This window comes from Marmota flaviventris, chromosome 1, assembly GCF_047511675.1.
Source record: "Marmota flaviventris isolate mMarFla1 chromosome 1, mMarFla1.hap1, whole genome shotgun sequence".
NCBI classification, from domain to species: domain Eukaryota; kingdom Metazoa; phylum Chordata; class Mammalia; order Rodentia; family Sciuridae; genus Marmota; species Marmota flaviventris.
In genome coordinates, this window is record NC_092498.1 from 98,068,597 (window position 1) to 98,091,606 (window position 23,010).

At 34.5% G+C, this 23,010-nt stretch overlaps 1 protein-coding gene and 1 pseudogene across 5 annotated transcripts in view; both read left to right on the plus strand.

The window, feature by feature from the left end:
• The window catches only part of Sugct (succinyl-CoA:glutarate-CoA transferase), a 709,004-nt gene that overhangs the window by 51,053 nt on the left and 634,941 nt on the right, over window positions 1-23,010 (plus strand). The window lies entirely within an intron of this gene.
• Window positions 8,607-10,046, plus strand: LOC114095142 (endonuclease 8-like 3 pseudogene; annotated as a pseudogene).

Sequence of the window (23,010 nt, forward strand, 5' to 3'; positions counted from 1 at the left end):
TTTAGACTATTAAACATTAAGGAAATATTAACTTAAATGAACATTTTCATATATTTATCTACTGTTTGTATTTCTTTTTTTTAATATTTATTTTTTAGTTATTGGCAGACACAACATCTTTGTTTGTATGTGGTGCTGAGGATGGAACCTGGGCCACATGCATGCCAGGCAAGTGCGCTACCGCTTGAGCCACATCCCCAGCCCTGTTTGTATTTCTTCTTTGAATTGTCTGCCTATGGATTTGCTATTTTTCTATATTGATGTTTTATAAATGTTTACAAAGTACTGTTATCAACTAATACAGATGAATTATAGGTGAAATATTGATTGATTTTAATATAACATAGAAACTGAATGTATCCCTATAATGTATCAGGAAGTGCCAACCAAGGGAAGGAGAAGAGTATTATAAAGTCTTTTGATTGTTAAGGCCTTTCCAGTGAACCTTGTGTGTGTGTGTATGCGTGCAGATTATAAGGAAAAAAGTCACAGTATTACTTAGTTTTTCATATTTTAAGTGGCTCTTAAAATAGAAACTTGTTAATAGTTTTGTCATAAAAATTTATGATATTTTTTTAGTTTTTATTTATTTATCTATCAGATATTTATTGTACGCTTATGATCTGGGCAGTATTCTATAGTTCTGGTTGCAAGAGTAAGAAACCACACATGTGCTCTCTAGAAGATTTATATTCTAGGAGAGGGAAATATATATGTAATATATATTTATTTAATTCAGTTTAACACAGATAAGGGCTACGGGACAAGAGGGATGGGGCAAAGAGGAGATGTTTTATACTGGGAATAGAGAGAAGGCTTCATTGAGGAGCTGACATTTGAGCAGAGACTTGAATAAAGTAAAAGAGTGTACCATTTAAATATTTGAAAGACGGAACTGACTACGTTTGAGGACCAGCTATGTCAGTATGGTTGAATCAGAATGAGTAAGGGGGAATGTCATAAGAAGAAAACCAGGGATATATTCATTAGCAAGATCATAAAAACAAAACAAAACAAAACAAAACAAAACTCATGGGCTACTTTTAAGGAATTTGGCCTTTACCCTGAGTTACATTGTAAGCTAAAAGAGGGTTGAGCAGAAGAATGATATGATCTGACATATTTTAAAAAGGATATCTCTAGCTACTGTATTGAGAATGGATGTAGAGAACAAAGGCAGAAGCAGAAGCACAGTTATGAAGCTGTTGGAAAGTACCAGGCTAGAGATGACAATGGCTTGAATTAGAGTGGTAGTGGTGCAGGCAGTTGCAGAGTGATAGGATTCTGAATGTTTTCAGGTTAAAATGGATAGGATTTGCAAATGGATTATAGGTGAGTATCAGAGGAAGAGTAGGGTTAAGGATGATGTTAAGATTTTTCCCTGAGCAGTTAGAAGAACAAAATTACTATTTACTAAGATGAACAACCAGGAAAAAAAATTTGTGGGGAAAATGTCAAGAGTCAGGTTTTGGATTTATCTTTGAGATGTCTGTTAGATAGTCAAGTGGGGAAGTGAAGCAAAGGATTGGAACTAAGAGTCAAGAGTTCAGAGAAGATGGAATATTTGGTAGTTGTGAGCAAATGTGATCTCTGGGTGCAATCTTTTGAGAGTGAGTGCAGAAGAAAAAGGACAGTACTTGAAGTTGAGGTCAATTCACTCCAGTGACTAGAAGTGTAGATGATAACTAGGACACGGTAGAGAAGGTTGAAAAGGAATTTTTCCCCAACATATGCTCAAGAGATTTTATATTTCTCATTAAAAATTAGAAATGGTTTTAACTATGTGGCTTTGGTTTATATCTTCCATGTTCTTTTTTTATTTGTTCTTTTAGTTATACATGACAGTAGAATGTATTTTGGCAGAATATACATACATAGAGTATAACTTATTCTATTTAGGATCCCACTTTTGTGGTTGTACATGAGGTGGAGTTACTCTGGTTGTGAACACAAATTCAAGGCTCGGAAAATTATGACCCATTAATTCTACTGTATTTCCTATTCCCCTATTCCTCCCTTCCTTTCATTTCCCTTTGTCTAATCCAGTGGATTTCTATTATTCCCCTCCCCTACTTCCCTTGTTTTGGGTTTGCATTCACAAATCAGAGAGAACATTTGGCCTCTGTTTTTTGGGGCTTGGCTTATTTCACTTAGCATGTTATTCTCCAATTCCATCCATTTACAGGCAAATACCATAATTTCATTCTTCTTTATGGTGAGTAACATTCCAGTGTGTATGTATGTCACATTTTCTTTATCCATTCATCCTTTGAAGGACACCTAGCTTGGGTATTGTGAGTTGAGCTTCTGTAAACATGGATGTGGCTGTGTCACTGTTATATGCTGTTTTAAAGTCCTTTGGGTATAGACCAAGAAGTGGGATAATTGGGTCTAATGGTGGTTCCATTCCAAGTTTTGTAAGGAATATTCATACTGACTTCCATAGTGGTTGCACCAATTTGCAGTACCACCAACAATGTATGAGAGTACATTTCTCCCCATATCTTTGCCAACATTTATTGTTACTTGTATTCTTTATAATTGCCATTTTGACTAGAGTGAGATGGAATCTCAGTGTACACTGTTTTAATTTGCATTTCTCCAATTGCTTAAGATGTTGAGCATTTTTAATATATTTATTGGGCATTTGTATTTCTTCTTCTATAAAGTACTTCTCAGTTCCTTAGCCTGTTTATTGATTGGATTCTTCTTCTTCTTTTTTTTTGGTGTTACGTTTTTTGAGTTCTTTGTATATCCCGGAAATTATGCCGTATCTGAGGTACTGGTGGTGAAGATTTTCTCCCAGTCTGTAGGATCTCTGTACATGTTATCAATTGTTTCCTTTGCTGTGAAGAAGCTTTTTAGTTTGATACCATCCCATTTATTGATTCTTGATTTTACTTCTTGTGCTTTAGGAGTCTTATTGAGGAATTAGGTTCCTAAGTCTACATGATGGAGTGTTGGGCCTATATTTTTCTTCTAGTAGGCACAGGGTCTCTGGTCTAATGCCTGGGTCCTTAATCCAGTTTGAACTGAGTTTTGTGTTGGGTGAAAGATAAGGGTTCAATTTCATTTTACTATGTCTGGATTTCCATTTTTCCCAGCACCATTTGTTGAAGAGGCTATCTTCTCTCCAATGTATGTTTGTTGTGCTTTTGTCTAGTATGAGATAATTGTATTTAGGTGGGTTTGTCTCTGTGTGTTCCATTCTGTTCTGTTGGTCTTCATGCCTGTTTTTGTGCCAATACCATGCTGTTTTTGTTATTATAGCCCTGTCGTATAATATAAGTTCTGGTATTGTGGTGCCTCCTGCATCATTTTTTGGCTAAGCATGCTATTCTGAGCCTGTTATTTTTCCAAAAGAATTTCATGATTGCTTTTTCTATTCCTGTGAAGAACATCATTGGAATCTTTATAGGAATTGCCTTAAATCTGCATAGCACTTTTGACAGTATGGCCATTTTGATAACATTGATTCTGCCTATCCAGGAACATGGGGAGATATTTCCATTATCTGAAGTCTTCTTCAGTTTCTTTCTTTAGTGTTCTGTAGTTTTCATTATAGAGGTCTTACACCTCTTTTGTTAGGTTGATTCACAAATATATTATATGTTTGAGGCTATTATAAAGGGGATAGTTTTCCTGATTTCTCTTTCAGCTGATATATCCTTGGTGTATAGAAATGCAATTGACTTATTGGTTTTGATTTTAAACCCTGCTACTTTGATGAGTTCATTTACAAGTTCTATGATCTTTCTTGTAGAGTTTTTCTGGGTGTTCTAAATATAGAATCATGTCCTTGGCAAGTAGGAGTATTTTGAGTTCTTCTTTTCCCATTCATATCCCTTTGGTTTCTTTCTTTTTTTCTGATTGCTCTGACTAGAGTTTCCAGGACTATGTTGAATCACAGGGTGATGGTGGTGGTGGAGACATGAATTCCCTCTTAATCCAGTTTTTAGAGGGAATGATTTCAAATTTTCTGCATTTAGAATGATGTTGGTCTTGGGTTTAGCATATACAGCTTTTACAATGTTGAGTTATGTTTCTACTATGCCAAGTTTTTCTAGTGTTTTGAGCATGAATGGATTCTCAATTTTTTTGAATGTTTTTCTGCATCTCTTGAGATAATCATGTGATTCTTGTCTTTAAGTTTATTGATGTGTCAACTGTGTTTATTGATTTCCATATATTGAACTAAACTTGATCCCTGGGATGAACCTCACTTGATCATGGTACACTATCTTTTAAATATGTTTTTATATGCAATTTGCCAGTATTTTATTGATAATTTTTACATCAGTGTTTATCAGGGACATTGTCTGAAATTTTGTTTCCTTTGAGTCTTTGTCTGGCTTTGGTATCAGGGTGATACCAGCTTCATAAAATGAGTTCAGAAGTGTTCTTTCCTTAAAAAGGAATTGTTAAAGGCATAGGAAGAGAACCTCCTAGAAGTCAAGTACATAAACAGTTTATTTTCATAGCCAGTTTAAGCTTAACAGTGTAGAGAGTTTGAGCAGAAAGACATAAAGCATAATGTATTCATTGACCTGAATTACTTGTATTTCCTAAATTTTCTATGCTCTTTCTCACTTCTGAGGTTGTTGACCATGATGTTCCCATTGTTTGGAACACTGTTCTTCTGCTATAACCTGTTCACTCTCCCCTTTTCCTTTAGATCTCAGCTTGGATATCATTACTTTTGTTCAGATTTTCTTCGTCTCTAAAGATTGGGTTGAGTATTCTTGTACATGTTTGTGTTTGCCTCTTTACTTGCCTTTCTCTCCCTCTTTCCCTGCAGGTTCTTGTTCTGTTCCCACATGGTAGGGGCTCAACAACTGTTTCTTGAATCAATGAATGAGTAATCAAAACTTGACTAAAGAGTTTTAAATAGCTGCCATTATCTCTGCATTTTGCTTTTCATAGAGAAGTGGTAAAGATATGCATACATTTTCTGAAAAAACTTCCAGAGGATAACCTGGATGAGTGCATACTTGGCCTCATTTGCTATTTCTTCTTTGGCTTGTCTGTAGTACTCTAAAGTTATCATTGATTTAAGATACCAAAAGAACTTGTACATGATGTAAATATTCAATTATTGACATAAGTCACTATACCTTAAGTCTTTTCCTAAGGCAGGGAGAGGAACTAGTGCATTTAAAAAGATTTCAAAAAGAACTAAGCAAAAACTTTACTCCTTATGTTACAGTAAATTCATCTTTAAAAAATCTTGTTTTACAGCAAAAAAGCCATAATGTCTGTTGTTTATAATGTTTATTAGTCATAAAATTATAACAAAATTCTTATATTTCTGTGTATTCAGGTTGATTATTATAATATTTTGTTTTTCAGTATAATTATCTTTTTGGTATTATCATAACATAAAGTAAGTTGTAAATGCAATTTTCACATGATTATTATTTTAGGTGGGATGAAAAGCTGTAATGGTCATTAACTTCTTCTTCTTTTTTTAGTCCTTGGAATTGAACCCAGGGGTGCTTAACCACTGAGCCACATCCAAGCTTTTTTCTTTTTTTCAATTTTAAATCTTTATTTATTTTTCTTTTATTTAATTTTAAAAAATTTTTAAAAAAATAAATGACAGCAGACTGCATTATTGTTGAGAGCCACAGCCGAAGGGGCCCCAGCAAACTTTCAGACTGCCAGCTGATGATTGGCTCACAGCGGCCCCAGCAACTTCTAGCTGATTGGCTCCTCTTCGGTGATGCTCATTGGGCTGTTTCCCTGTCCTTTCAGACCACGGAGCTGCTCATTGGGGGACTTTTTTGGCTCTGCCCACGTGACCCAGCCAATCGGCCTCAAGAGCAGAAGGATTGTGGGAGAGGCTTGTGGGAAGCTGGTGGTGGCAGTTGGGCTCTGAAGGTTTTCCTGAGGAGCTTTTTTGTTTGGCCTGTGTGGTTCTAAAAATAAAGTTCGTTTCTTTTGACAAGTGGCTCCTGAATTGTGCCCAGCCAGACTGCGGCACATTATAATTCTTATTACACATATACAGTACAATTTTTCATATCTCTGGTTGTATATAAAGTATGTTCACATCAATTCATGTCTTCATGCATGTACTTTGGATAATGATTTTTTTCTATATTTTATTTAGAGAGACAGAGTCTTGCTGAGCTGCTTAGGGGAGTTATTAACTTCTTTCTTGAATCCAGTTGAGAGACAGGTTCTACATAAGGTGGATCTCTCTTTATCACTAGATCTGACTCTTTTTTAGAGTTACTGTTTTTTTTCTGTATGTAATAAGTTATAAGTTTTATTGTTGTATTTACATATCAATTTTTATATCTGTGACAGAGAAGAGAGATTTTTTTCCTTAGAATTTCAAATCCAATGGAAATATTAAGGTCTAAAGTACTTAAAAAATTTTTTAGTTGTAGATGGACACAATGTCTTTATTTTTGTTTGTTTATTTTTTTGTGGTACTGAGGATCAATCACAGGCCTCACGTGTATGAAGCAAGTGCTCTACCACTGAGCTACAACCCCAGCCCAGGTCTAAAGTATTTAGATAGGTAAATTAACATCTTTTAATTATCCTATTACAAAATGCTATATAACTAACATGTGGAAACTTATATTAAAATAACTATTTCTCTTTTCTATGTCTGTGATTGGCTGAGAGTCAGGTGATATAGAATGGTTAGGTTTGGCTCTAAGTTGTGGGTTGAGGGACCCGGTCTTCTCTGCATGTCTTTTATTTTTCCTGGACAAGCAGCTACCAAATGCATGATCTCATAGTGAAAAGTGGGAGCACTAGAGAACAAGCCCAATTCCACAGGCATATTTAAGTCTCCTTCTTACATCACATCTGTTAACAGGCTATTGTAAAGGGGATAGTTTTACTGATTTCAAAGCAGTCACATGGCCAAACCCAATACCAATGATGGTTTCATTCAGTCTCAGTAGTCTTTAGACAAATGTAAATTAAAGCAAAATAATATTCTATTTCACACCTATAAGATTGGCAGACATTTAAAAGACACCCATGGCAAAGAGCATGGGTTTCAAGGATGAAAATAGGAAATAATGCATTTTATTGTGTCATTCAGCCAAATAAAAAGTTATCCACTTGGGGAATCTTACATTCCCCAAAGGTTCACATTTATAACTAACTGAGGTTAAGGTTGAAAGTTTTATTGGGTATTGATTTATGACTGGAGAATCTTTAAATTTTCTGCCAATTCTCAAATTGTGTATTTTAATGTACAAAGAGGTTTGGAGAAAGATTATCTAACCCAGTAATTCTCAGCTAAGGGAGAATGGGTGGATCATATGGTTTCTGTGATAGAACAGGAGAGTAAAAGGGTGCCAGGCAGAGGCATGTGTAATCTGAAAAATTACTTCTCATTATTCTGTAATTTTCTCCATTCCTACCTTCTGATGGTCTGTAGAATAACATTTACAGTTTATTCTCCTTTATTTCCTGATAAGGAAACAGGTCCAGAATGTTTAAAAGACCTAAGGGTACACTGCTATTTATTAGCAGATTGGCTTAAAATTCAGGTTTCTTGGCTTAATATAAAGTGACTAAATGTCTTCCATACTCAGACAGATCATTGTTAATTAAGTGCTGACATGAATTTTGTGATTATAAGACACTGAACTGCTCTACTTGAGAATTATTTTTGCCATTCTTTTTCATTTATTGTAATCATGTTTGCAATGGTGGAAATCATGAACAAATTTGCTAGTCAGAAAGTCTAAATTAAACAGATTCTGGAAGCAAAAATCACTTATGGGTCATGAGCTTGTGTCATTATAAAGCAAAGTTCTCTTTTGTAGAAGTTTGGTATTTTCAGTAATTAATTTTTTAAAAATATTTTTTCTAGTTGTAGATGGACACAATAACTTTATATATTTTTATGTGGTGCTGAGTATCAAAACGAGTGCCTCACACGTGCAAAGCAGGTGCTGTATCACTGAGCTGCAACCCCAGCCCAGTAATCAATGTTTTAATAAGACTGATTATATCAGTCTAAGGTTGCACATGTCATGATTGGAATCCTAGACTTTCCTGATGTTTCCCAGTGGTATTGCTGTCTTGTCAGTGCTGTCCAAGCCCAAATCGTCTGTTCTCACTCACATGTTGGCCTCATTGCTGATGAGAGTAATCTTAGAATGGCTGGGAGATTTACTTTAATGCACTCTGACAGTTGTGTGGTTGAAATTGCCTCAGTCTATGAAATCTGGTCTGCAAGACAAAAATGCTAAACTGATCTCAAGGGAGGAAGGACCTGATTGTTTTTATTAGTATGTCCTGTTATCATTTCAGAGGAAGCTGAGTATGCACATTAGGGGGCAGTGTTTAAAAAGCTATTTTCAGGCAATGGAGTCAGTGCTGGCGCAGAGGTGAAGTTGCACAGCAGTTTTTTCATCAGGCCCTGCAGCTAGTGGGCCACAAAGCAGGGGCATTGACAAGTGAGATAGAAGAACCAGGTTGTACTCTGAATCGAGAGAAAATTAAGGTGCTAGGGCTCCAGGGCCAGGCAGTAACCAACAGGAGAAAAAGTACTTTATAGAGTGTGGGGCGGAGGGCACTGTGTTGTCACACCTAGCCTCCTGAAATGTCTTCCTAAGACTCTTTCTGAAATGAAAAACTTAATTATAATTAATCCACATGTGTATACAAGTAAAAATGGAGTTTCTCCCATTTTGAAGGGCAGCTCACCAAATATTTGGTTTGTTTCTCTGAGAACTTAGAAACTCAATGGAAAGTCAACAGAGAATAAGAAGGATGGAAGAATTAGATTTAGATGTATGTTCACCTAAATTTAGTTTCTTAAGAGCAGAAAGTGAAGTTAAAAAGCAGACATTTTGGATGCTATGTGTTATGTTGTTAGATCAGAAAGTATTGCCTGGGGTTGGGAACATTATCAAAAATGAAGCCATCTTTGACAGTGGTTTCTATCCAGCTGTTAAAGTTTGTCAGTTAACAGCTCAACAGACCCATCACCTTGTGAAGATGTTAAGTGATTTCAGCATTTTCTTTTATAGGCACCATACGACAGGATCAGTGGTCTTTAAACAGTAAAGTTTAGAAGCGTTTTAATTGTTAATACTCCTGAAAAGTAACTGTGTGTCACTTAGGGGAGAATAACAGAATGACATATTTCTGTCTTCATTGTCAAAACAAAAACAAAAACAAAAAAAACCCTCCTCAACATGTTAATGCATGCAAACTGCAGCTAGAAATACTATAATCATTTGGACATCTAGCTGAGGATTTGAACAGCAGGGGACCTGTGTGGTCTGTACACTAATAGGCCATCTGCTAGACTTGCTCAACTTCAAGGCCTATTGATTTAGTGCTTAAGAATGAATAAAATTCTATTGCCATCAACAACTTGTGAAATACCCTTGTAGTAGCTTTGAGAATATAGATACAAAGATGAAGGTCAACTGGAAAACTCTATTTGGAATTATAACTCTTGTCTTACCTGATTTTAGCAATAAATCCAGTATTTGGGGGAAAAAAGCCAAAACTTGATACTAAATGGGAAATATCAAAACTGTCTTCCTACAAAATGTTTAATGATATTTAGCACCCCTCCAAGGAAAGAACAAATTATACAACTCAACTATCCAACAAAGTAAACGTATCATCCACAGTGGGGCTCTCAGAATTATTTAGTCCAGCACATAAAAAAGAGGAAACTACAACTACTTAGAACAGATATCAAAAGTTGCAAACCTAGATTTTCTAACAGTGAACTCCAAACTAATATGACAGATGGTTCTTGTACCTTAAATGTTGGCAGTCCTCAGTGCACTAAATACAACCACCTCTGTGTTCTCCAAGTTGTGAAGAAGGATGTCAAAAACAAGGAAAGTTAGTTTCATGCTTTTCCTCTACCTAGAGAAGCACAATATGGATTTTTCGAATGCTCAGATTTGTCTTTCCTATTCTGCAATTGCAGAAAATACTCCATCATGATAGCAGTGTTGAAGATTGGACATAATAATGGAAAAAAAATGTTTGCGTGCCCTTTCAAGAAGGAAAAACAGTGCATTTTTTCCCCTAGTGGGTAGAAAATAGGTCAGAAATAAAAATTATTTCAGGATGCTAATATTTTCTCTATCTGTAAAGTATCTGACATTTAATTTCCTCCATATTTTTATAATGTTTACTTCCCTTATTTAATAGAAAATTGTAGAATATCTATGACATAGATAAATGAAGTTACTGTAGTATTTAAGAACTGCTATTCTTATTATCTTTTTAATGTGTGTCATTTTTCCATCTTATGACTATTTTTCCCTTACCTTAATTAATCATTAAGATATTTCATTGGATGTACAGCATATTCCATTTATGTATATTTAATATGTGTAGCAATGACAATAATAATTTTAGAGTGAAAAAAGGCTACCATTCACTAGACATTACTTTTGGAGAAAATAGCAATGTTTTATGTGAACTAATAGGTAGAGAGAATCTGTGAAGGTACATATTTATACATTTTTTCTTTTTTAAAAATTTGTTTTTTCATATATACATGAAAGTAGTATGTTTTGACATATTATACATATATAGAGTAGAACTTATAATAAATAAGATCCCATTCTTGTGGTTGTACTTGATGTGGAGTTTTCCTGGTGGTGTATTCATATATGTACATTGGAAAATTATAGCAGATTCATTCCACTGTTTTCCCTGTTCATATCCACTCTCCCTCCCCTTCATTTCCCTTTGTTTAATCCACTGAACTTCTGTTCTCCCCCTCCCTAATTGTATATTAGTATCCACATATCAGAAAGAACATTTGACCTTTGTTTTTTTTGCAATTGACTTATTTCACTTAGCATAAAAGTCCCCAGATCCTTTCATTTACCAACAAAAGTCATAAGTCATTCTTTTTTTATGACTGAGAAATATTTTTTATGACTGAGAAATATTTCTTTATCCATTCATCTGTTGAAGGGCACAGGCAGTTCCGTAGTTTAGCTATTGTGAATTGTGCTACTGTAAACACTGATGTGGCTGTGTCACTCTAGTATGTTGATTTTTAACTTCTTTGGGTATATACTGAGAAGTAGGATAGCTGAATCTAATGGTGATTCCATCCAGGTATTCTGAGGAATCTCCATACTGCTTTCCATAGTGGTTGCCCCAATTTGTAGTCCCACCAGCAATGTATGAGTGTATCCTTTCCCCCACATCCTCAATAATATTTATTATTGCTTGTGTTCTTGATAGTTGACATTCTGACTGGAGTGAAATGAAATCTCAGTGTAGTTTTAATTTGCATTTCTCTAATTTCTACAGACGTTGAACTTTTTTTCATATATTTGTTAACCATTTATAATTTGAAACAGGGTCTCTCTAGGTTGCTTAGGCTGGTCTCAAACTTTTGATCCTCCTGAGAAAGCTTTTTAAGTCAAAGCAACCACTGCATAGCCCTTTATACTTGTAGATTTACAATGGTGCGTCCCTTAACAATTTAATTTTAAGTTGTACTTTTTTCCTTTGTGTCTTCCATGTATGTTATTTATAAAAGTTTAGCAGTAAGACTCCTCTTCACATTTAAAAATATTTCTTTTTCTTTATTTTTTTGTTCACTTCATTACTCCTTCCTTTTGGAAGGATAAATATATTATTGATTACACCACGTTTGTGGGAACATTGTGTATTTCAAATAAATTTCTTATTTTTCTTTTAGAAAAGGGGTTGGAAAAATGCCATTTTGACTTTTGTGAATTCCTCAATGGCATCTTTTTAAGCTTTTGCCTTTCATGGACAGAGTGCAGAAATCCTCATAAAGTCCTCATGCAGGACCTCTGGACTCAATTCACAGGGAATATTCAACAGAGTTAGACTTACTCTTTAATTTTAAATAAAAAATGCTTGAGAGTTGTATGAAGCAAAAGAATAGCATTTACTAGAACAAAGGTAAAAAGATAGTCAAGATAGTTTTTAGAAAGAACATGTTAGGCAGATTTGTCCTTTTTAGATATTAAGGCTTATTATATAACAATAATTAAGACAGTGTGGTACTTACATAAGTAAATAGATATAGACCATGTGATAAATTCTGGAGCTCAGAAACAGACTGCCACATATGTGGAAGTGTGTGTGTGTGTGTGTGTGGTGTGTAACATATTTATATATATAAATTTGTAGCTTAAACTGTAGATCATTAAAGAATGAATTCTAGAGTAAATGATGGTGGAATAATTTTTTATCCTTATGAAAAAAGTTAAAAGTGAATTTCAAGTTTATTGGAGACACTAAAGTGATGTTCCAGATAGATTTAAGTTCTGTATATAAATAGCAAAACTTTAAAACTTTTAGAAAGCATAATTATGGAATATCTTCATGAGCTCAGGATGTGGAAGAATTTTGTATATAACACACAAAAAGTATAAACTATAAAGCAAAATATTCATAAGCTTGACTACTTATTAAAAATTTAAGTTTTTATGTATCAAAAGATACCATAAACTAGGCAAGGTGGTACTTGCCTATAATCCCAGCAACATGGGAGGTTGAGGCAGGAGGATTGAAAGTTCAAAGCCAGCCTCAACAGTTTGGTGAGAACCTAAGCAACTTAGTGAGGCCCTGTTTCAAAATAAAAAATAAAAAGGGCTAAGGATGTGCTCAGGAAATATGCACCCCAGGCGTCAATCCCTGGTGCAAAAACCAACAAAATAAACTAACCAACCAACAAACAAACAAAAAACCTAAAAAGTAAGAAGATAAGTCATAGATTTTTGGAAGACAACTGACAAAGGATTAGTATCCAGGATAGAAAAAAATTCTTTCAAATCAAAAAGAAAAGAGAGGAGAGAGAGAGAGAGAGAGAGAGAGAGAGAGAGAGAGAGAGAGAGAGAGAGGGGAAGAAGAAGAGGAAGAGAGGAGGAAGTGAGGAAAGAAGGAAGAGAAACAACAGAAAAATGGGCAAACTCCAAAAAGAAATCCTTTAGTAGGTAGATAAGGATAAATTACTCAATCTAGGTAATCTTTATGTAAATGCAAAATGAAACAAAATATTCCACTTCTCATCCATGAACTTGACAGACATTTTAAAGTAAAACAGTACAAATTATGAGTGAAGCAAGGGTAGCCTTGAACAGTGGTGGTAGTACTGTAAATGGTATATCCATGTTAGCAGGCTATTTGGCAAGCTCTTGTGAAGTTTAATGAGTCTACCCTCTGACATACTGTTTTATTTTTACATATATACTTATGGGAATGGAAATGGAAAGTGGAAGTTTCCTAAACTTTCCAGAGTTCAGAAATAAAAGTGAGGAAAACAAGTTACAAAAGATGATATACAGAATGACACCATTTACATAAAGAGTTAAAATCATACAAAATGTTACATGTATATATTTAGTAATGCCCTCATGTGTACTAAAAATTTAGATATACATGGTAATGAAAAGTATTAAATTCCAGAGAATGATTATCCTTGGAGAGTGAAGAGAAGGGATATGGGCCAGGGAAGAAATATACACAGGACTTCAACTATATTTGTAAAATAAGCTGTCTGGCTGATATGTATTTGTTATTCTGTGTTTTACAATTGAAATAATAGTAATGAATGATTAAGAAATGTTCAAGTAATTCTCTGCTTATTTCCTTGTTTCTTCTCTTCATTGCCTCCCCACCCCTAAACAAATATTTCTTGAGCTTCTGCATATTCCTGGCTGTGTTGAGTGTTCAGGCAAACATTGAAGACATGGATCCTGCCTTTAAGGAGCTTACAGCCTAGTGCTAGAGACATTTTATAAACAAATTAAAAAATAAAATATGCTGTATATTAACAAATTGTGCTGTAATGAAAGAGCCAGAGAGAGTACTGTGGTAGAGGCTAATAGAAGAAAGATGATTAGGGAAAGCCTTTCTGGGGAGGTAACATTTAATAGACATCAGGGATGAGAAGAAGGCAGCCATGTAGTAAGCTGGAGGAGAAGTAGTTCAGGGAGAGAATACCAATTACAATGGGCCCAAGGAGTCTAAGAAAACCGGCATGCCTGGAGTACCAAAACTGAGAGAAGAATGCCAGACAAGACACCTCAGAGGTGGCTGCTGGAGGGGGTTCAAGCACTAGAGGATATGATCATAATCTTTAAAAGAAATAGGACTCAATTCCTGGTGACTTGTCTCATTATGAACTCTGGATATTAAAATGAGGTTCATGCTTTGGAATGTAGCTTTAAGTGTCTTTAGATTAAGGCTGCTATAATGTTTCAAAGTAAATCACAGAGAATGTGAGCCCAAATATGTATGACCAGTTGTCTAGCCATTTTGTTGTATATTCATATCCTGGCAATGAGGATACAAAACAAAACAAAACAGTGCTGCCATTAGATTCTTATGGGATGAGCTAGTCTTTGTCTGTCTGTCTGTCTCTCTTTCTCTCTCTCTCACACATACATACACACATATATATTCACCATTTTCTGTATATTTACCACATAAACCCTTCATTTATTTATTTGCCTATTTACTGTGATGATGGGGTTCAAACTCAGGGCCTCATAGATGCTAGGCAAGTGCTGTACCAATGAGCTATATCCCCAGCCCCACATCTTCTAAAAAGTTAGAATAAGTAGAAATCAGCCTGTTCTGTAAGTCCATAAACTTTTGAAAAGGAGAAAAAGAAGACTGAAGAAATGGAAAAGAAAGAAAAAGGAAGGGAGGAAAGAGCAAGTAAAAAAAAGTAAGAAAGGAAAAGAAGGAAAGGGAAAGAATCCAAATTAAGTCAAATGAAGTATCAAATATCAATAGGCAAAGTTTTTTTTTTTTTTTTTTTTAACTTTAAGAACCACAGTCTAAGCTGGGCATGATGGCACAAGCTGGGAGGCTGAGGCAGGAGGATTCTTTGAGTCTAGGAGTTCAGATCAGCCTGGGCAGTATAGCAAGAACTTGTCTCAAAAACACAAAACCAAACCAAAACCAAAACCCCCAACCAACCAACCAACCAACATATACCCCCCAAAAAAACCCAGAAACATAGTAAAAAAACTAGTAGTCCAGGTTAGTTCATTTCTATACTGAATAAATATTCAGTTATGGATATGACAGTTTTTGACACTAAAAGGCCCTCTCATAGTCACAATAATTGAAAACTACTGTTATAAATTGGTGGGTGTCTCTGTTGTTCCCTCTGCTATCAGTAAATATTTTTTCTCTAACTTCATAGTTAGTGATCTTTAGCAAAAGTATGGCTTAACATTTACGTTTCATACTAAACTCATTATTTAAACAGATAATGACACCATCTCTGCAGGGGAAGAAAAACCATATAGCTACATGGTTTTAAAAAAACATAGCCCCTAGGGCTGGGGTGGTGGCTCAGTGGCAGAGTGCTTGCCTGGCATGCATAAGGCACTGGGTTCGATCTTCAGCACCACATAAAAATAAAACATTCTGTCCATCTATAACTACAAAAAAATTTAAAAAAATATAGCCCCTAAAGCTAAGGACTGAGATTATATTTTATATGTAGATGTGGACCATTTCCAGAAAGTGACTGCATGCCTTAATTTTGTCCCCCAGTGCATAACCTTTTTATCTTAAAATATTTGTTCTTATCCATACATACATTACAGATGTATTACAAGCAGACATTGTCTTCTTTCCCACCCTACTTCTATAAACTTGCATTATTGGCTCATTTTTCTTGTTCATGGATAAAATCCCGGGCAAGTCCTATAGATTTTTTAATGCTTATTCCATTTTAAAAAGTTCAGTCCAATCTAATATCAGAACTTCAGGCTCTTATCCACTTTATGATTTCCACTTTTCTCCAATGATTGTTTATACCCAAAGTGATTCTGTTAGGATCATCTTGTGCTATAGGCAGCCCATATGGTAGAATTTCTCTTCAGACAAACTAGTTCTGTTCTCCTTATGGGTCATTTGGCCTACAGGGGGAACACCCTCCTCCTCTTTCTCACTGTTGACAGGAGTATAGTTTATTTCAGAACTCTGTTAGTTCTGCTGATGTAACCATAACATCTTGTCTTTGGTATTTTTTAAAGGTACTTGACAGGTGCTTAGATATTTCTAAATTCCCAGAACATAGGCTAAAGTCTCCAATGCTTGTTTTGAAGTCTGTCTCATGTGGTTTGAAGTAGGCAGGTTTTTCTTCCCCTATGTTGAGAAGCAGTGCATAGAATAGGCTTTTTCCAAGGAAATCCTTGCTAGAGGTCTTATTTATCTGTTCACCTTTTCTCTAGTACTTCCAATGGATGATAAGATAAGGGCAGGAGATCTGATTTCACAATCTTTTAGTACATCCTGCATTGGTGTTCTGTCATATAGGCCATTCTTTGGGGGTTTGAAGCTTCAGCATGGACAAGGAATCTTGTGAACATTCTTTAATTCAACTTTTGCTAAAGAAATATGTTTTTCTGGGAGTAAAGGATAACGCTTCAGAATTTATGTAGATTCTTTCCATCTTTGCTTCCCTCCTTTCTGATTTCCTTTGAGTATGTATAAGGGATGAAAATGCATAATGTCTTTTAATCACCCATCAAATGGGTCATGGATGATACTTCTATAGCAAAAGACATGTTAGCAAGAGAAAAGCATAACAAATTTTACTTAGGAAGATTTTATGGGCTATGGAAGCCTTCAAGGGTGAAGATCCAAATACTCAAGAGAAAACTGTATTTTTATGTTTGGGTTTGATGAAGAAGGGACACTTACATAGCAAAGTGCACAAAAGGGCATGGTTTTATGGTAATAAATGCATGGAAATTTAAAAAGATAACATTAAGTAGAAGGAACCTGAGATTTTCCCCCCCTAGTTAAGTGTGAAAAGATAATATTTAATAGGTTAAAAGTGTTTTGACTAATCCTACATACACTTTCAATTATTTAAACACAACTAAAGAGAATAATTTTCCTAAATGCCTAATTTTAAAATAAATATTTTTCCAAAAGTAAATAACTTTAAAGATGATATTGAGTTAATTTTTGGGTATAGAAATATTGTGGTAGTTTTTCCTTTATGAAACCATGGAATTAATAAAATCACTTAACAAAACATAGATGAAATGATTCTCTAGTATTTTCAAAGAGATGATACTACTCTTCTTAAAAGACTTCTGCTGATATGTAGAGTGTCATGATATGCAAGTGAACATCATTTCATGACAATATTCACACATAAATGTGGGATCTACTCTGGTTCCTAAGTATTTTTCTTTTCCTTTTACTATTGACTGATAGAAAAGAAATCCAAGACTCAAATAGGAAGCTGAGCTGTTTTTCTACATGCACTAAAATTGTAGCGTTATTCTGTGTCTAAAAATGTGGTATAAATCTAGTATGACTTTTTGCCCACCAGAATTAGTTGGATTCATATTTGGACTCTAACTTCTGGTGTCTGGATATAATAGTTCCCAATTTAAAGAATCTTTTGAAGACCAGGGACCAACAAGAGGGAAAATATGACAGTGTTCGTTAATGTCAAAGCAGTAGTTATTTCAAAACTTTCCCAAATTGAATGTTTCATAGATTGTGCCAGATAAACGTGCCAAGATTTAGACACCATCCCCAAACCCTGTCATCAGAACTAAATCGTTTTCCCTTATGGTAATAGGCTTGGAAAGTAAATCTATAAATTTAAAGAAGCAATGCTCGATAAGAAGACATTTTATACTTAAAAGGACAAAGAATAAATGTTAAAGTTCAGAGAGCATTTATTTCATGAGTGCTAATGATTTTTCCATTCTTTAAATGGCCTTCCAAGGCAGCATTAGTGCAATAATAACAACTTTCAGTCCTTTATTTGAATCACAGTATGTTTAGTCACAAAGGTCAAAAGTATATGGAGTAAGGGTCATGAAACATGAAGGGTTGGGGTGTTTGTAGAATACCAGATTATGGAATCAGTGAAATCTTATTTGTAAAAAAAACATCAAATCCATAAAAGATTTTCAAATGAATAATGTCAAATTTCAAAATTTTGGCAAACAGTTGATTTTAAGAAAGAGTAGCTATCTAAAAACCCAATTAAAAAATGGGCAAAAGACTTGAATAAACATTTCTCCAAAGAAAATATGTAAATGACAAGCACATGAGAAGATGTTCAACATCATTGTCTAGTAGGGAAATACAAATCAAACCACAATGAAATACCACTTCACACCCCTTAGAATGGCTGATATAAACAAAACAAAACAAAACAAAACACCAAAACCCCAAACAAACAAACAAACAAACAAACAAAAACCCAGGAAATAGCAAGAGTTGGCAAGGAGGTTGAGAGATTGGAATCCTTGTATGCTATTGGTAGGAATGTAAAATGTTACAGCCACTGTGGTCAATAGCATTGAGATATGAATGTAACTACTACCACACAGAAATTCCACTTCCAGGTATATACATGAAAGAATTGAAAGTAGAGTGTTGATGTGAATTTGTATATGTATGTTCATAGCAGTGTTATTTATAATAGTTAAATGAGGAAGTAACCCAAGTGTCCACTGATAGGTGAATGAATTGTATATGCAACAATGAAATATTATTCAGCCTTAAAAAGAAAGGAAACTCAGACACATGCTATAACAAGGATGAACCTTGAAGATATTATTATGGTAAATGAAATAAGATAGTCATGAAAAGACAAATACTGTTTTAATTCTACTTAGATGAGGTATCCAGAACAGTCAAATTTTATAGAGACAGAAAGTGGAATGGGGCTTTCCAGGGTATTGGGAAGGAAAGCATCATAAGTTACAATTTGTTAGTTACTAACTATTTAATAATAGTTACCATTTAAAAGTGAAACAGAGTTCCACTTTTTCAACATGAAAAAGTCATGAAAATTGATGTTGGTGATGTTAATACAACAATGTGAATATATTTAATGCTATTACATTCACTGTATGCTTAAGAATGGTTAAAATGATAAATTTTATGTTTTATATTTTTACCATAATTTTTAATAGGTTAAATGAACAAGAAAAAAGGAAAATCTAGTCTGAACTATGAGGTATGCCATGGAAGGAATTCAGATTACTATGTCAAAACCATAAGAAAATGTTATTTTAATGTATGTTGATAGTGGCCTACAAATACAAATATTTCATAAATATATATTGAATATATAAAACACTTCTTAGTTCAAGAATAAATTAATACTATGGATATACATTAAATGCCTTTTCATTTAAGAATTTTGTCTTCTATTTCTTTTTAATCTAAAAGGATTAGCATGCTCTGGGGCATATGGCTGTCACTTGCTTATTACTAAATATTAACCAATATCCTGTTTTTGAGTTAAAATCCTAGTCCATATGCTAACTTTATATCTTTAGATTATCACTGATATTCATCCTATTTTATCATTCTATTGTAAAAAATTTATAAATTCTCCGATTGTTTAGGAAATTCTTTAAGTATTGAGGAAATGGAATTTAAAATCTTCCTTCCTTCCTTCCTTCCTTCCTTCCTTCCTTCCTTCCTTCCTTCCTTCCTTCCTTCCTTCCTTCCTTCCTTCCTTCCTTCCTTCCTTCGATTGAGCCCAGGGGTCCTTAATCATTGAGCCACATCCCTGACCCTTTTTATTTTGAATTTTGAGACAGATCTCACTAAGTTGCTTAAGGCTTCACTAAACTGCTAAGGCTGGCTTTGAACTTTTGATCCTCCTGCCTCAGCCTCCCAAGTCACTGGATTACAAATGTGTACTACTGAGCCTGAAAAAAATTGCCCATTAAGATAATTAGGTATAATCATGAAAGTTCTAAGAGAATTTTTGGTTTTACTTCAAAGCGAAAATAGACTATATTACAATTATTTAAAATTTTTAAGGGCTTGGGACATAGCTCAGTGGTAGAGCACTTGCCTACCATGTATGAGGCCCTTGGTTTGACTCCCAGTACTATTAAAAAAAAAAGTTCTGAGTTTTTATACAAGAGCACATTTTCCCTATGTAGTCCAGCTAGAAATTTCAATAATGGTTTCTAACAGCACTCCAAGGAAAGCCAAATGGTGGTGTGGAACCAGCCTTCACCTCAGTTAGACACCCAGAATCTTATTTATTTTCTCATTCATCATCCTCATATCTTGAATCATCTCGCTCCACAATATCCTCAAGCTCTTGTTTCCCACAAATTCTTGGTTCTGTGTTTAACTCAGCATAAACAGTGCAGTGATTTTTTTTAAAGATGCAATGATTTTTGTGAGCCATATATATATATATATATATATATATATATATATATATTCTTGTTCACCCACCACAAAAACAAGATCTTATTTAGATCTTGTTTAATCTTTCAGTGTTTAGTTTTTCAGCGAAGATGTGCAAGATCAGTTATCAGTAACAAAGTCTTCAGTTTTTCTCTTCAGTGTTTTATGTGGATCTTTTACTTCTTTGAATGGGATAATCTATGCTTCTGTCGGCTAATCCTGTCACCATTTTTGATCTGTTTTGATCTGTCACTTGAATTATATGTTACATACATAAAACTGTGGGGATTACTGGACATAAACCTTTTGGTCCATCCATGACCACCTTGTGTTATGCTATTATCTGAGAAAGACAAAGTTAAAGTGGGCAGTGTAGAACAATGGACAATGTAGCCAGATAATTATCAGATGAAGATAGTGGGGAAAAAGAAATGAGATACATAAGAATCTTAGATTATGAGATACAGAAGTGGAACAGCGATATGTTAAAAAATATTTTCCTCTCATGTCACCACTTGTCCCTCACCACACTCCAGCATTTCCCTTGATTATTTTGTATTTTGAGACAGGCTCTCACTAAGTTGCTGAGGACAGGGATGTAGAAAGGCCTGTGGGCCAAAGGTAACCAGTTATCTCTTTTTGAAGCAAAGTTTCATTGGAACACAGCCATGACCATTTGTTTATAAATTGTTTATGGGTACTTTTGTGTTACAAGAGTGTAGTTGAGAATTTACAACAGAGACCCAAAATCTTGCAAAGTATGCAATGTTTACTCTCTGTTGCTTCCTGGAAAAAAATTTGTAGGTCCCAGATCTAGAGTACTTGGTATTCATGGCTGAAGGCAGGTCTGACACCATAAGTTGGAGAGAAAAATGGTACTTTATTTCTACCTTTTGAGCTTCCAAAGTCTAGGCCCTGAGGATATTTAGAATTGAAAATGCATTATGATGTAAAAGCCAGAAATCTTGGGTTCTGTGTCCACATTCCTAAGTATGGAAATAGTTCATCACAGTGAAAATGATTACAGAAGTACTGAGAAATGTTAGTAGGAAAGTTTTACATTTGATTTGGCAATGTAACATAATGTCTAATATTTATTGGATACTAACTATGTGATAGGTACTGTGATAAGTATTTATTATGTTACATAATTGGCATAATTTATATGTAGGCAAATTAAAGCAAAACTATGATATCAGTATTAATTGCTTATAAATTCTGAAAAATATGCAACACAATTAAAACCTCTCAATTTTGATACATGAGACTGGTATTATAGTGTTTTGTAACTTAAAGTGTTATGGGAACACAGATTAGGAATTGACTAACTGCAATAGTGGAGGTGTGCTGTGGTGCTAAGAAGTATTAACAAAGAAAATAATAGTTAAGTTGGCTTTGACATTATTAGTTTTATTTCCAGGCAGAGAGTGGCAGGAAAGGACTTTCTAGATATTGGGATTAGTCAGGCAGAGAAATTGAGGTATAGGTATGTTCAAAGCACAGTGCAGAATCCTATGGTAATAAAGTCTTACATAGGTACAGAAAAGTAAATTGCAGTCACACAGGATTTTATAAGCCAAACTTATGAGCTTGATGTTCATCTTTTTTATCAGTAGAAAATGATAAAAGATGTTATGTAAGGAAATGTCATAAATAACATTTTAGGAAGGTAACTAACTGCAGACTGAGAGCTACATTTAATAAGGGAATATTCTAATAGCAATTGACCTTTATAGAGCTATAGAATAGTGTTATAAAGTGACAATGACTGCAAAGGAAGCAGAAGAAGTAGAGATAGAGTGGAGGGGACAGGTTAAAGAAAGATTTAGCTTATATATTGACTAAAAGAAAGGCAAGAACAAGGATTGAGATGATTTTGAGTTTGAGCCATTGGAGAAACATCTAGGAATCTAGAAGAGATGAAAAATGAAAATATGTTTAATATTGGGAGCCCTAGAAGGAGAGAATTTCAAGGGGAAAATGAAATCATTAGGGTCAAATACTGTGCAGAGGACATTTCTGTCCTTGTGTTCCCAAACTCCTTTTATACTGTTTTGATTTTAACACTTATTAGATTGTATTCACCCATATAAACATGCTTGTATGCATGCATGCTTCCACATGTCTGTTCATTCATCAGCAATAAATATCCTAATCCTGTCCTAAAATGCAATTATTTAACTGATACCCCTCTTCTCTCAAGTGTAAATTATAATCACCTTGATAGCAATATTATGTCTTTTTTCTTTGTATCCTTTTTTACAATATTTTTTTAGATGTAGATGGACATAATACCTTTATTTTTATGTGGTGCTGAGGATTGAACCGAGTACCTCATACATGCTAGGCAAGCGCTCTACCACTAAGCTACAACTGCAGCCCCTCCTTTGTATTCTTAATACTAGCATCATGGCTATGAGTCAAAAAAATGTTAATTATTGAGCCAAATGGGCTACAGATTATAAAAGAAATCATTAAATTAAAGAATTAAGAGGTTATTGTTGAACCTGTAAGAACAATTCATTAGAAGAAGCCAAATTAGAAAGATGTTTAGGAATGAATGGAAGTGAAAATATATACAATGAGCAATCTATTTTTCATGATTTTTTAGGTTAAAGGAAAGATGAGGGTTTGGATAGCAGCTTCCAGGGACAAAGAGTTGAGAAGCTTTGATAATATCAAAGTCCCCAATTTACCAAGCGTGATGGTTTGCAGTGGTGTGGGAGTGATAACGTGTTCAGTAGAAACTGAACTTCCTTTTTTTTTTTAAGTTGTAGATGGACATAATACCTTTGTTTTATTTATTTATTTATTTTTATGTGTTGCTGAGGATTGAACCCA